This window comes from Sinocyclocheilus grahami, unplaced genomic scaffold (genome assembly GCF_001515645.1).
Source record: "Sinocyclocheilus grahami isolate Dianchi unplaced genomic scaffold, SAMN03320097.WGS_v1.1 scaffold47.1, whole genome shotgun sequence".
NCBI lineage: Eukaryota > Metazoa > Chordata > Actinopteri > Cypriniformes > Cyprinidae > Sinocyclocheilus > Sinocyclocheilus grahami.
The window spans coordinates 2,069,422-2,084,665 of record NW_015505226.1 but is presented as its reverse complement, the minus strand read 5'-3'; the positions used below and the strand labels follow the sequence as shown (position 1 = coordinate 2,084,665).

General features: G+C 39.9%; 1 protein-coding gene across 3 annotated transcripts in view; it reads left to right on the top strand.

Moving 5' to 3' along the window:
* The window catches only part of LOC107582723 (gamma-aminobutyric acid receptor subunit beta-3-like), a 78,249-nt gene that overhangs the window by 36,182 nt on the left and 26,823 nt on the right, over nt 1–15,244 (top strand). The window lies entirely within an intron of this gene.

Below are 15,244 nucleotides of genomic sequence, written 5' to 3'. Positions count from 1 at the left end.
TGTTTCATTGTGAAAGCAAAACTACTTTGTTTGGCCTTCCAAAAGAGGATAATATCCGTCATGCCTGGAGCTGATCCGTGCTGGTCGCTGAGGAAATACATCAACTTCGTGCTGTGGATCGCAGGATCGGCTTTCACCGTGGATGAAGCGGAGTCCAGCCTGGGGTCGTCACATGTGGTTGCCGCAAGCCCGCCTGCCGCCGCTCACTGTGTGACATTGTGTTTCGTTGTGAAAGCGAAATTACATTGTTTGGTCTTCCAAAAGAGGACACGATTAGAAATCAGTGGTTAAGTTGTATTTACAGATGTGTCCAGCGCATTTTATGGAGGACTGTTTCCTGATCCTGGTAGAGTAGACTACATTGCCGGCTGTTCTGACTCACAGACTGTAAGTAAGTTTTTTATATTTAAAGAATTTGCCACTGACGATTCAAACGATGCAATGCAATGCAATGCGTAAAAAGACAGTATAAGTCATTATAATCCGTAATTAAGTCCCCACTGGATGTAACAAATGCCTCATTTATAATGGGTTTTAATGTTTTTGTCTCGTCGCTCTGGCCGGGACAAGGCATCACAATATGGTAAGGGGAATAACATTTCCGTCACACGCTTGAGGTATTCGGCCAATCACAACGCACTGGATAGCTGGCCAATCAGAGCACACCTCGCTTTTCAGACCGATGAGCTTTGTAAAAATCGACACGTTCCAGAAAGGCGGGGCATAGAGGAGAAACAATAATGTACAGTATGTGGAAAATAATGGGGGTTTTTTTACCTTAAACTGCATAAACACATTTCATTACACCAAATACACAAAATAATGTTCTTTTTAGCAACATCATATGACCCCTTTAATATGTAAAATGTAAAGTATTATGGTCATACTTAATGTTAAATAAAGTATTTTAAAGTTTAGTCTGGTGCATTCCTTGTCCTTCTTTCAATGGAAATGTATTACTGTGAGCACAAAATTAGTTTGTTTTGCCAATAGAGGGACAAGTTGATATTGTTTTAAAGCTGAACTTGTATTGAACCTGGAACATTCCTTTAAAGCAGGTTTATGTTCCTTTCCTCACAGTTGTTATTTTGATAAAAATCTCCTTACATGCCAGAGTAAAAAAAGCAATATTGTAGAATTCTTTAAATGGAAATATGTTACATCATGAACTATCCAAACAGCTTCAGCTTGAAATGTGTTCCATGCACTGTCTAATAAGGTCTACTTATTAATGTTGTGCTCTTGATGTCAGTGCATGCAGCTGTACATTATTCTGTCTTTAGACCGGAAGTGACAGGGCTGTTAAAGACTAAAAGCTCTCAAGCTGTCAGTGGGGTAAGCCCAGTGCCTAGAGTAAAAAGGATTTGCCTTGTGTACATTACATTTTACTGTACCAGTGCCTCTCTCTCTCTCTCTCTCTCTCTCTCTCATCTGTGGTGAAGTCAGGGAATGGGAATGTCATTACACACACAGAGGCGTGTTTTCACTCACAGAGTTGAGCTGCAGTGCAAGAATTATGGCATGAAGTATCCCATTCCAAGACATCTGTCAGCAAGATTACTTGGTAAATGCAAAAAAAGTGTTGAAAATATAACACTATTCCATAAAAATGAATTAAATACAATTTGCATCCAATGGACCGTGCTGCTTACACAGCCTCTCTTGAGAAGGGCCCAGCACAGACGGTATTAAATTACCCTGTCAAAATGTGCTGTTAGCAAGCAGAATATTTCTCAGAAATCAAAGGCATTCAGACATAATCAATATACTGCTGCTGTTCTATGTTCAGTCAGGGGGGTGAATCTCACGAATCCTGTCAAGAGCATTTCCCAGTCTCAATATACATATACTGTATATATATTACCCCAAGATGTAGATAAGTTTGTTTCTTCATCTGAACAAATTTTAAGAAATTTAGCATTATATCTCTTGCTCACCAATGGATCCTCTGCAGTGAATGGGTGCCGTCAGAATGAGAGTCCAAACAGCTGATAAAAACATCAATAAGCTGCAATTACTCAACAAGACTCCAGTCCATCAGTTAATGTCTTGTGAAGCGAAAAGCTTTTGTGCTAAAAGTGTTTGTAATAAATTTATCAGCAAGACATTTTATATATAAATCCTCTATTCATAATATTGCTTTCTCCAGTGGAAAAAGTTGTCTAGTCTGAATCAGGAGAGAAATATGCACAGATAAAGCACTATTTACAAGCAAAAACAGTCCAAAACAGTTTTAAACAAATATGTCTGTGGATTTTGATGTGAGACGTCGGCAGGGGATGGACTTTTTCCACTGGAGGAACAGTTGTTGTGGATTATGGACTGATATTTTAGCCAGAAGAAACAGTTTAAAGTTAAAATGCCTTAATTAGATTGACAGACAGGCTAGCTTAGGTTTTGCAGCTGGGATGTAATGCTACATTTCTACAAAGCTGTTGAAGAAACAAACTCATCTACGTCTTGGATGGCCTGAGCTTGAGTAAAGTTTTTATTTTTGAGTGAACTACTCCTTTAAGCGTTTTTTAAAGATTTTTTTTTATATTTGCCCCCTAAAAAAATCTGATTCTCATTACTGTAATGGGGGTATAACGGTTATATTATTGAAATTGTGAAATATTTTTTGACTTTATGAAACAAAAATTTGACTTTATGAAACAATGCTCACGATCACAAAAAAAGTAAAAATAACCGTAATGTCCAAATGCATACAGCATAAGCATATGTTATGCAAATATATATTGCACATCTTTTGACTTGTATTTTTCTTTGTTTTTGGGGGGTGAAATGCTACTTAGACATGCTTTCGTGAGATTCAACTCAAATCACTATTATGCATACATTTAAAAGAATATCTTGTCTCTCTTTTTCTTTCTCTATATGCTTTGAGGGGCAGTCTGGACCTTTAGATGCTTTCCTGACAACATCTGAAATCAGGGAACATTTTATAAGTGCTACTGATGCACAGGACTGAAATTCTCATCCGTGCACATACACGAATGAAACATATTCAGTGTGATAGTACTGCATGGATACACAGCAGATGATCGCTCTGGCACAATGTGTGTGGCAAGTATAAGTGGTTGCCTTGGAAACCAATATCATCTTTAGTTAGGATTTGAAGATGTTTGTGGTACTTACCCAGGTGAAGAGGGAGGTGGGGGTGGCTTTATGAAATTACAGTTTATGTATTTATTAAAAAAAATTTTTTAAAGCATGTAGCCCTGAAAGTGTAATTATATCTACAAAAAAGCTCCCATCGTACCTGCTGCTTTCTGGTCAAGATTTATGTAAAAAAAAAAATACTCAGATTAATTCGTTGATCTGTATGGCGTATCATACAAAGAAGATTTCAGAAAAATTATAATCCAGTTATGATGAATTCTGGTGGTTTCCTTTAATTTAATGCAGCCGTATCCTGACAGCTGAGTTTGGTCAAAGAGCTTTTAAGGTGAAAGTGAGAGAAGGAAAGGCACAGAAAGCAAAGAATGCCCGGAAAGCCTCAGAAATGCAAAAGGTATCGGCCCAGAGCTCAGCATGCCTGTGTGGGCGTTTTGCAGAGAGAGAGCGTCGTCAAGGAGACCGGAATTATTAATATATTTAGTCTTTTGTTTGCTCTCGCCCCCTTTATTTTTAGCCTGATAGTCGGCTTTGTGGCCTGTAATTGTTCAATCAGGCATAATATCAGTGTATAGAAGTGTTAACTCTGAACTTCACTAAGTGCCTATTATCTCCACCTTTAGGATAAATAGGTGTGCTTTGGGAACCATTTCCTTCCATCGACTGGCATGTGTCATATGACCTGAAGGCAAATGGAGCATGTTGCGGTCTAAGTGCCCTCTAAAAACCGTTTACGTGGACCGTGAGGTGACATCCAGGGGTTCTCCACTTCAATTATAAATGGAACCGCGTGTTAAGAGGACTTCCCACTGTTTAAATCACCCTAAAATGTTCTGTTGGATAGTTTCAAGCTCCTGTTGAAAGTCTTATTAAGCGCAACAGACATAGGACGTTCACACACACAGAATCCACTGCAGGGCCCCTGGGCTTATCCCTGCAGAGCACTAGCAGGCAATGGAGAGGGCAAGCAGCTTCTTTGAACACCGTGTTAACTACAGCCTGTTGAGTCGCAGAGCTCTGGAGATGAGTGCCTCTCTCTGCTCTTAGGAATTCATCCACTGTTACTAGGAAGTTTTTTTTTCCCTGTGCGCTTTACAACGGTTGTCTTTCTTCCATGCTGTTGTTTGCATGGGAGGAAGCATGTTGATGTCAGGAGGAAAATCAATATCATATGAAAGAAAACTGGCTCTGACTGACCTGAACCTTGAGCTGCCAGATGTAATTTCTGAGCAGTGCATGCAAGAGTCCAACACTTCTGGAGTTGAACGTAGTTTGAGCCATTAGGATTTTTTTATTTTTTATTGAGCCATTAAGATTTGAGCTCCATGATGGTTCCATTAACAATTATTTTAATGTATTAAATGGATAATTCACTCAAAAAGGAAAATTCTGTCATCATTTACGCATCATCACTATGTATGACATTTCTTCTTCTGTGGAACAGAAAGGAAGATACTTTGAAGAATTGTGGGAGGGTTTTTCCATACAATGAAAGTCAGTGTTTTTTGGACCTATTTAACTTTTCATGTTAAAATATTCTTGATGTTCCAAAAAAAAGAAAGTTAAAGGGATAGTTCATCCAAAAATGAAAATGACCCCATCATTTACTCACCCATATATTATTTATTCTTTTTTTTAGAAGAATACAATCGGAGTTAATTTAAAAAGTGCGCTGGCTCTCCCAAGCTTTATAGTGGCAGTGAATGGGAGTCGAGATTTTGAAGCCCAAAAAAGTGTGTCCATCCAACATAAAAAAGTGCTCCACATGGCTGCAGGGGGTTAATAAAGGCCTTCTGAAGTGAAGCAATGTGTTTGTGTAAGAATAATATCCATATTTAAAACTTTATAAACCGTAATCTCTAGCTTCCGCTATCTGTCATACGTACATTCACGAGAGAGTGGTGTTTTAAATTCGCTACAGTACATTCACGAGAGAGTGGTGTTCCAATCCTACGTCCACTCTCTAGTGAATGACGTGCTTCAGAAGGCCTTTATTAATCCCCGGACACACTTTTTTTGGGCTACAAAATCTCGACCCCCTTATTCACTGCCATTTTAATGCATGGAAGAGCCAGAAACATTTTTTAATATAACTCAGATTGTATTCGTCTGAAAGCACCTAGGATGGCTTGAGGGTGAGTAAATCATGGGATAATTTTCATTTTGGGGTGAACTATCCTTTTAAAGAGGTGTGGAATGACATGAGAGTAGCTAAATAATAACAGAATTTTATTTTGAGGTAAACTATCCATTTAAGAAATAAATCATGACTTTTATTAATATTTATAAAACACCACTGGCAAAATGCATATCTTTAACTCCACGTTTGTATATGAACAATCAGTAATTACACTGATTTAAGTCTCCCATGAATCGGGCTGCACTGTTTGCGCTGTATGCCTTTGATTATTCACGAGAGAGTGGTGTTCCAATCCTACGTCCACTCTCTAGTGAATGACGTGCTTCAGAAGGCCTTTATTAATCCCCGGACACACTTTTTTTGGGCTACAAAATCTCGACCCCCTTGTTCACTGCCATTTTAATGCATGGAAGAGCCAGAAACATTTTTTAATATAACTCAGATTGTATTCGTCTGAAAGCACCTAGGATGGCTTGAGGGTGAGTAAATCATGGGATAATTTTCATTTTGGGGTGAACTATCCTTTTAAAGAGGTGTGGAATGACATGAGAGTAGCTAAATAATAACAGAATTTTATTTTGAGGTAAACTATCCATTTAAGAAATAAATCATGACTTTTATTAATATTTATAAAACACCACTGGCAAAATGCATATCTTTAACTCCACGTTTGTATATGAACAATCAGTAATTACACTGATTTAAGTCTCCCATGAATCGGGCTGCACTGTTTGCGCTGTATGCCTTTGATTCACTAACTAAGAACCAGTTCATAAGATTCAGTTGTTCTGTAATCAAATGTCCAAAATGACTAGCACAACATAAAAATGTAAAAAGTCTTGAGTGCACCAGTAAAGTTAATTGCATGTGTTTATGGCCCATTAGATTTACCAGTCAGAACTGAACATTAAGCTAGGAAAAAGTATTTTAAAATAAATGTAAATTTTTTTAAATGTAATAGGTGTTTGTTTGCTTATTTATAGACATAAAAAAGCTTTTAATATGTTCTTTTTATTTTATCTCACAAGATAAAATTATCTAAGATTAGATTATCTCACATACCTATACTATGGATCAGTGAAATTTTCGTGCTGACACACACTGCACAGAGGAATCTCTCTTACTGCTGTTATTCTGGTATTCCCAGTAGATGTGGCGGTGGTAAGTTGATGTAAATGCTCTCTGACTGGCATGCTGAAAGCTTGTCATTGTATGAGAGCACACACTCCTCACCCAGCTGATGACACTATCACCTCACCCTTCCAGAAGGTCTCATTTATTGACAGAATTTTTATTTCCTTTTATATGATTGATCCTCATACTCACATGTTTGGATATTCAGTATTATGTAGGGTGTAAATATGGTGAAGAGTGTCATTTCTATGCCATAAGTGGCTCCAAATAGTATATATAGATGATAATAATAATAATAATTTTATAAAGATTTATAAAAAAAAAAAACTATCATAAATGATTCTTAAATTGTATTTGATGCAATCTCATTTATTAACAGGATTTTTCTTTCCTTTACTATGATTTATCTTACCCAAAAACTTTTAACTTTTAGTTTTAATATTCCATGAGTGGTCCCAAATTGTATATAATAATAATAATAATAATAATAACAACAACTTATAATTTGCCTTTTATTCTATAAAGTCTCTCACAGCATTATTCATATTATTATTATTATTATTATTTTACAATAAAAATACATTTACAGTAATTTATATATATTTTTTCTAGCCTGGTTCCCACAAATCTTGTGTAAACTGTAGCTAATCTGCATGTAGCAGGAGTAAATCCATGCTGCAGTTCTGTGGTGAGTTCCCATGTGTTTGATATCAGTCCCTACATTAATAGATTGTCACTTTCAGATTTGAAATAATGTCTCTCTGTTTGTTTCTCTTGCATTTCATCAGTTATTTTTATCTGTGGCACAGGAGAAGTGGTGTATATGTCAGAATGTGGTGTCACTTTATCATAGGGAATCCCTCTCTTGAAACTCTCAGTGGAGAACAACAACACTGATTTACTGAGGAGTCATACCCTCAGATGTAGCAAGCAGCAACCTAAGATTGTTACCTCTATTTTTAGCTATTTTCTCCTTGCAGCATGAATAAACTAAACTATAATATTTTGCCTAGAATTTAATGATTGATTCCTTTCCTTATGTTTTGTGTGACCACTGCAACAGAGTTCCCTAGATATCAAAAGTATCAAATCGCTCAGCTGGCACGACAGCATCTGTTTACTCCATTATTAAACCGACATGTAAGTGACACTGGTTTTCACAGTTTTCAGAGCACTTCTGGCTCGCTGGTTTGTCTGGATCACATTGGGTAATAGTACTGAATCACTGAGCTCACACAGTGAGGACCCAGGGAACTCACCATAACAAAAGCCTCAAGACACCTCGCTGCAGAACATGCTAATATACTAACACATTTAAAGAAACAGCCATGGAGGCAAAGATACAGAAAGTCACAGATGGAGAGATATATGACTAACAGTCACACTTTTGCATTTACTCATCTAGTACATTCATGAACGCTGATTTGGTAACCTCGCCCCCTGACAGGTTAGCATTAGCCTTTGTACAGAACAATAGTGTCCTACACATACATGATGGATCCTGGTGTTTTAGGTCACCACATACTTTAGAGGGAAGCCACCAGTTTGTAGCCTGAGGATCAGGCATTCAGAGGAGTCCTTTTACCCAGTCTTAAAACAGTGCTAAAAAAGCAGATATGAACCCAGTAAAGGTCAACTTTTATTCAGGTCAGTTTATTTGCTTTATTTTGGAAAAAAATTTTTGTGAAACAAAGCATCTAGGAGTGCAGTAAAAAGTGAATTGATGACTGTGTGCTGTAGCTCAGCATTTCCCAAAAATGTTTCAGTCACGTCACCCTTTCAAATTTTTAAAAAAATTTGTGGCACCCTACACAAACACTACTGCTCAACAGGCCCCGCAGTCTACCCACTCTGCACCAGTGTGTAGGTGAGGTATATTGAATCGCTGACACGAGAGAATAGTTTAGTCAAGCCTTTAATGGTGACGGCCAACACAACAATGACAAGAAGCCCCAAGCGCGAGCTCCGCCCAGGCCACCGTGGCCACGAACAACGTCAGGAGTTACGTCACGATCCACGACACACTTCACATACTGGCGCCACCCATTTTCTCTCCAGAACATACCCCCTCTTCTCTGGCACCTGTGGACATTTGAAACAGACAAAAAAAGGGGAACACAAAAGAGTGACATGTGACGATAAAAGATGAGTCAACGGAACCATCTGTCTAGTGAGAACAGTACAGCAGATCCTTATGGAGCCTTGCAGAATATTAATGCAAAGCTACAACAAAACTCTTTCGAAGCAAAGCAAGGATACGAGTGAAGGCAGCCCATCTAGTGCAGCTCATAATCCTTTAACTTGACGGGAAGTTGACGGAGACGGCCTGACCGCCGAGGAGTCTGCACCGGAACAGCTGAGAGGGAGGCTAACTCATGGCACGGGACCTCCACCGAACCTGATGGGGACACGGTCCTTCCCTCCGTACATCCGCTGTCATCAGACCCAAGGGGCGAAGCGGGTGTCGCTATCGCCAGGGGGATGTCAGGGTCGCTCGGAGGTGCAACAAGTGGCACGTTGCACTCCTCTTCGCTCTCAGATGCTGCACCTTTACCACAATGACCTGTGACACTTGGGAAAGAGTCAACTTTATAACAATCTGTTAAGCGAACCCTATAAGAAGTACGCCGCAACTGGGAACCCGTAAATTTACAGACGTTACACCACGTCCCGTCTGAACTAAGCACAAGATATCTGTTTCGAGCTCGTGACTTGTTACGGTCGCTATACAAATACACAAGGTTGCCAGGGCAAATATCCAGGCTAGGTGCACCTCGACTTAGTGGAGCTTTAGCTTTAACACTGTGGGGGTGGTTAGCCAGGCGTTGTGCATGCTGCAACACAATCAGTTCCCGGTCAAGCACCGGTAACTGTTCGAGAGAGAACTGATCACGCTGTAGCAGCATCTCACGGGCTGACGTGCCACGTGACCGAATACGGCTATTTAACCGAGCAACAGCTACAGACAATAGTAAGGGGGTGACGACCTCACAGTGTGGTTCTAGCCGTAAAATCTCGCCCTGTAGCTCCTGGATGGCCTTTTCGGCCACCGGATTTTTGTTGATATTTTTAGCATCGCCAACCTCAATGGCCAGCCTGTGTTGAGCAAACACTGTGTCCTTGGCCAGTGCTGAAAAACCTGGTGCTGGGTCAGTTCTAACTACAGCAAAGGGGCCATCAAGCGGACGAAGGCCAATACACAAGCGCACAATACCATCCCGCAATGTCTCCTTCCGCTCGTCATCAATTAACAAGGCAGCTGTAAAGGATGTCACACACTCACGAACGACTAAGATGAGCTGGCGCTCACATTTAAGTACGTCAGCTGCAAAAGTAGACCCGACCGTCTCAGGTGGATTACAGCTAGACTGCTCCACTGCGAACACAGGAGACTTAGTCAGTGCAGCACATTGGTGACATCCCTTACTGGTAAGCTGGATGGCTGAATCCAAGTCCAGCGCGTAGAAGTACACTTGCAATGTTTTTGAGATGATAGTATGCTGATTTAGTTACAGCTTAGTTACATGCAGTACTGACCTTGGAACAATGATGCATTCTGTTGTGTTTGACAGTGGTGTGTCACGCCGCGCAACTAACAGCCCATCCCTTGCTAAGTTAACAGTATTCAAATACCATTTCACATCTTTGACATTGGTAACTCTCTTGGAAGGGCGTGTACCCTGCCGAAGATGTGCGCGTACCCTGCGGAGGTCTGGACACTCAATCTGAATAGACAACCATGTGGCCCTATTGGCAAAGGGCAACTTCTGAGCTCCCCGCAAGATGTCGGCAACATCAGTACGGCACACGACAGAGACCATGGATTCACGGACGAAGCTACACACCTGACATGCCGGACTGTCACATTGTGCAGCATGGGGCTAGCATAATCTGAAGGGAGAATAGCAGCCCCAGCAACATGACGAACAGAGACCTGAAAGCGGCTTGCAGTAGACAAGAAAGTAGTAACGCGTGGGCTCGCAGAAAATTCCCCCCTACACAGCTTCTCAAAGGCCTGTACGCATGGTTTACTGTCAGTGAGCACACACGCCTTCTGTGATGACTGAATAATATATGGACCAAAATGCTTCAGAGCAGCGGCTATAGCTAGGGCCTCAATCTCACACGCAATCCAATTGATCAGATTTTTGCGAAGCTTAGCGCTAAAGTGTCCAGCGATCAACAACTTTTCCCCCCTCGTAACATACATTGTCTAGACATACATACAACAAACATGCCTAGCCCTGGATCCCTAAGAGCACCGTCGGTGACAATCCAAAGTTGATCTCCTCGAGGCAGGGTGACTGCATGATGTGAACAAGCTGTACTGCCTTAGGATTGAAGGATATGTCCTTGCTGTCATCCTCGAACTCGCCTGCAAATCACTGTGTATAAGATGAGGCCAAGTTAGAACAATGAAGTTTTCGATCGAGGGAGAGAGATCCTCATCCTCTAGAATGGCTTCACCTCCATGCGTAATGCCAGAGTCTCTGCGTAGTAAATTGTCCTCAACAAAAGCCATTAATCTCTGGTACAAATCCTCTGGCCCTTCATTGGACTCAAGCTTAATAGCAGCAAAGTCAATGAAATGTGCACCAGTAGATTGGAATCCATAATGTAGTCTGATAGTCTGCCATATGTTATCAATGCAAGTGGAGTTTTTAACAATAGTATTTCGGGAAATAACAGGGCAGTAGTTAGCAATCTGCCCCAGCATAAGCTCGAGCATGCTGACCTTTTGTTGGCGAGTGCGCCATTGCGCTGCGGGAACATCATTGTTGTCGTCATCGGTAAAACCTCTGAATGGTGAAGCCCTTGTCTTCTTTTCCCAGTGCGCGCCGTCAACTAGAAAAGGAGCGAACTCATTGTCCAATGACAACGTGTAAACAAGGTTCTGATGCCAGTTCTCAAATGAATTCACAGTCTCAACTTTCGTTAAGCACCACTGCTTAGGTGCTCTGTGTGTATTGCGCCATGGCTAATATCTCGAGTGTCGTCAGCGGAGATAATCCACAACGCTGCTCGCTTTCGCGTGATTGTAGCATGAATAGATCTTACGTGAGCTCACCGGAACGTTTGGGGAGTGAATACGATAACGCTGCCACCACGCCAGTGTGTAGGTGAGGTATATTGAATCGCTGAGACGAGATAATAGTTTAGTCAAGCCTTTAATGGCGACGGCCAACACAACAATGACAAGAAGCCCCAAGCGCGAGCTCCGCCCAGGCCACCGTGGCCACGAACAACGTCAGGAGTCACGTCACGATCCACGACACACTTCACATACTGGCACTGGACTGTTACATGAGGATGAAGCTGATGGTTCAGTAACATCTTAAGAACACTTTAAGTACTTCTTTGATGCCACAGTAAAAACTATAGCCTAACTAATAAAGTTGAAACATAACAACTAACACACACATTTCAAGCTTAGATAAATACAACAGAACAAAGCTACAATAAAATAAGGTTTAACAGTAGTATTCAGGTACAGAAATTTAATTATTAAATGAAAAATTACACTGCATAGTGTTCACTGTATAAATTAAATATAGATTAAGCTTTGTTAAAGTTGTGTTTTGTTGTTTGATTAACATTGACACAATGTCAGTAGCAGGTATTTATAAGCTGCTGTCCCTTTAAGACCGTATACACGGATCACTATAATGATACACATCTGATTTCTTTCTGTTTATGTTCACTTCACTTAAGACATAACTAACTGTGTTAACGAGAATACTTGTTGGGTATTTTAAGATAATTTTATGTGTATATGTCATTTCAAGTGCAAGGAGACACAAAAGTGAACTGATTTCTGTGTCACTTTCTGAAACACATCTCTCTGTGTGTGCGCTTTGAGTGTGCATGCTGAAAACAGCGTGTGAGTAGCAAATTGAGTTCTCTTTCGCCTCTTCTTCCGTTTGACTTAGAAACATGTGCAAATGATGAACTTTCACTCTATGATGGTTGAACTTTGCAACTAACTCGCGGATCACATGCGTGCTAAATTGTGAGGCCTGGTCCGTATGGAACCAAACACTGTTGTAGCTAATGTTTGATTAATGGACTTTGACAGTGATGGCGCTACCCCGGGGCTGGGGGGGGGGGGGGGTTTAAAAACCCCCGGTTTTGGTCTAGCCCCCCCTTAGCACCAGTAGAGAAAAAATTCTGGTGCCATGCCTGGACTTTGATGATACAGTACACACTTTTGTGTATTAAAGGGATAGTTCACCCAAAAATTTTGTTTATCTGCTTACCCCCAGGGCATCCAAAATGTAGGTGACTGTTTCTTCAGTAGAACACAAACGAAAATTTTTAACTCAAATCGTTGTGGTCTGTCAGTCTTATAATGGAAGTGAATGGGAATCACGGCTTTGAGAGTATAAAAAAACATACACAAACAAAACCAAATTAAACCCTGCGGCTCGTGACGATACATTGACGTGTAAATACACGAAACGATCGGTCTGTGCAAGAAACTGAACAGTATTTATATAGTTTTTACGGCGGATCGCAGACTTATAAGTGCATTACCGCCACCTATCTCTCAAATAGACCATTGGCACTCTATCGAGTGTCGATTTATAACACCCAGTGAACATGTTGCATCCACTTAAGTTACAATGGATTATATTTCTCATAGTTATAATGCATTATAAGTCTCATATCTTGCCATCTTTCTTATGCTACTTTACTTTAAAGACCACTTATAAGTATAGTAATAATAATAATAATAATTTTTCTCAAACAGCCTTAAGATCAGATATCAGATCAGATGAATGTGTAATAAGACAAATTTGCTTTGAACGTAATATCAGTTTGATTATTTTGACGGTTCCCCAACAGACAAACTGACTATAAGTAACTTTGCAAGTACGTCAACATTCTACCAACCCTAACCTTAACCTAAGCCTACTAATACTCTGAGAGTTAGTTGACATGTAGTTGCAAAGTTTCTTATTGTCAATATACTAGGGGGACCATCAAAATAAAATGTAACCTAACATATAAACATTGCATTTTTTTTTCAGTTGAAATTATTAACTAGCTCACATCAAAATTAATATTAGCCTCACTGGGAACACTCAAAAAACACTCCCCACCTAACCACTTACAAGATGTAGTAAGATACTGTGCAGATCTTAAATAAACAATGTCAAGATATATAGTCCATTATAAATGTAAAAATAGATTTTATATGTTGTTCATTGTGTGTTATAAATAATCATAATCTTAAAACTTATAACCACAAATGCGAAAGCATTATAATGTATTATAATTGTTGTTATGATTATTTATAAGATGATATAACATATTATAAGGTCTTTTATAATGCATTATGCATTCATTATAATGCCTTAAGAATACCCTTACAATGTTATAAATATGGGCTTCATAGAAAGTGTTACCGAAAAAATTAACACTGACCCCAAACTTTTGAATGGAGTATATAAACAAATACTGTTTGTTGCCACTTGTATTACTTGTCAACCTCAAATGAAAATTATTTCATAATTTACTCACACTGTTCCACAATTGTATGACTTTCTTTCTTCTGTAGAACACACGCAAAAGAAAAAAAAGAAAGATTGTGGTGACTATTTTTAAACATTGACCCTTATTGCATGGACAAAAGGGGAAAAAAATGTGTTTGAAAAGAAGAAAGTCATACAAGGTTTGGAACAATATGAGGGTGAGTAAATGATGACAGAATGTTCATTTTTGGGTGAACCATCCCTTTAAAAATTAGCTACTGATTAATACTATCCAACACTGACTGGGATATCAAGCATTTTTAATTCTAATTAGCATCTACACTTTTGATAGTGTAGGGTATAATGTATTGTGAGAAAGAGTAGCATCCGACCATCAGTGTCATTTAGGGGGTTCATTAAAACAAAAGCCTTACCGAAAAGGGATGAATGGAGAAAGGAGGAAAATAAGAAGCAGGAGGAGGGACAGGGGTGGAAAGAATAGAAGACTGAGAGAGAGTGGGGATCACAGACATTAGTAATCATAAAGAAGGTGTCCCTGTCATGTCATCCCCCCTCATCTCGTTAGCTAATGAACTCCACTTACACGGTCTCTTGCACATGCAGCCTCTGCTTTCACAGATCTGCTAGCACTCTCTGAAGTCAGCCTCAGGGGCCTAAGACCGTTCTAACATATGTTTGTAAGTGAATTACTTCTTATTACATCAACAGGTTGTGCACATTGTGGGGGACATCATCTCAGGTCTTCATTTTACCCATGAGTACCTAATATAGCCGTTCAGCAGACACACAAAGTACACACATGTGTGCTTCCTACTGGATTTCAACCAGGTTCAGCTCTGGCCCAGGGGATAAATAAGGTCCATAAATTTCGTGATTCCAGCCCTTTTAAAATTCATTGATTCTCAGAGATGGCCCAAATATAAGGCCTATCATGCCGATGCTTTAGTTTCATTGAATTTCTACACTGTGAATTGCTGAGGTTATATAGTATAGGTCTACGAGCTGATGTCAAGTGTACTACTGAGACTATGGTGGCGTAATGGAAATCTATAGTCAGTCCAGTGCAGACCATACTGTCTCGCGGAGATGGCCACGCAGCGTCTTTATGGCAGACAGGCTTGAAAAATGTAGGCTGAAGGCAGCTTGTTTCCAATCCAACTTTGACGCTTCTATAAATATCACTCAGACAACAGAAAATCTATTTGCTGAAGGCCACAGTATTTGGATTTCTGTTTCTGACCTTGACACTTTTGACCCTTTAGGAAAAACAGAGCATGTGAGCTCTGATACAAAATCTAGGGTGAATTCTGAACAGCATTTTGGGGTCCTTCAAGGATACTACGAGAAGGGGACACAA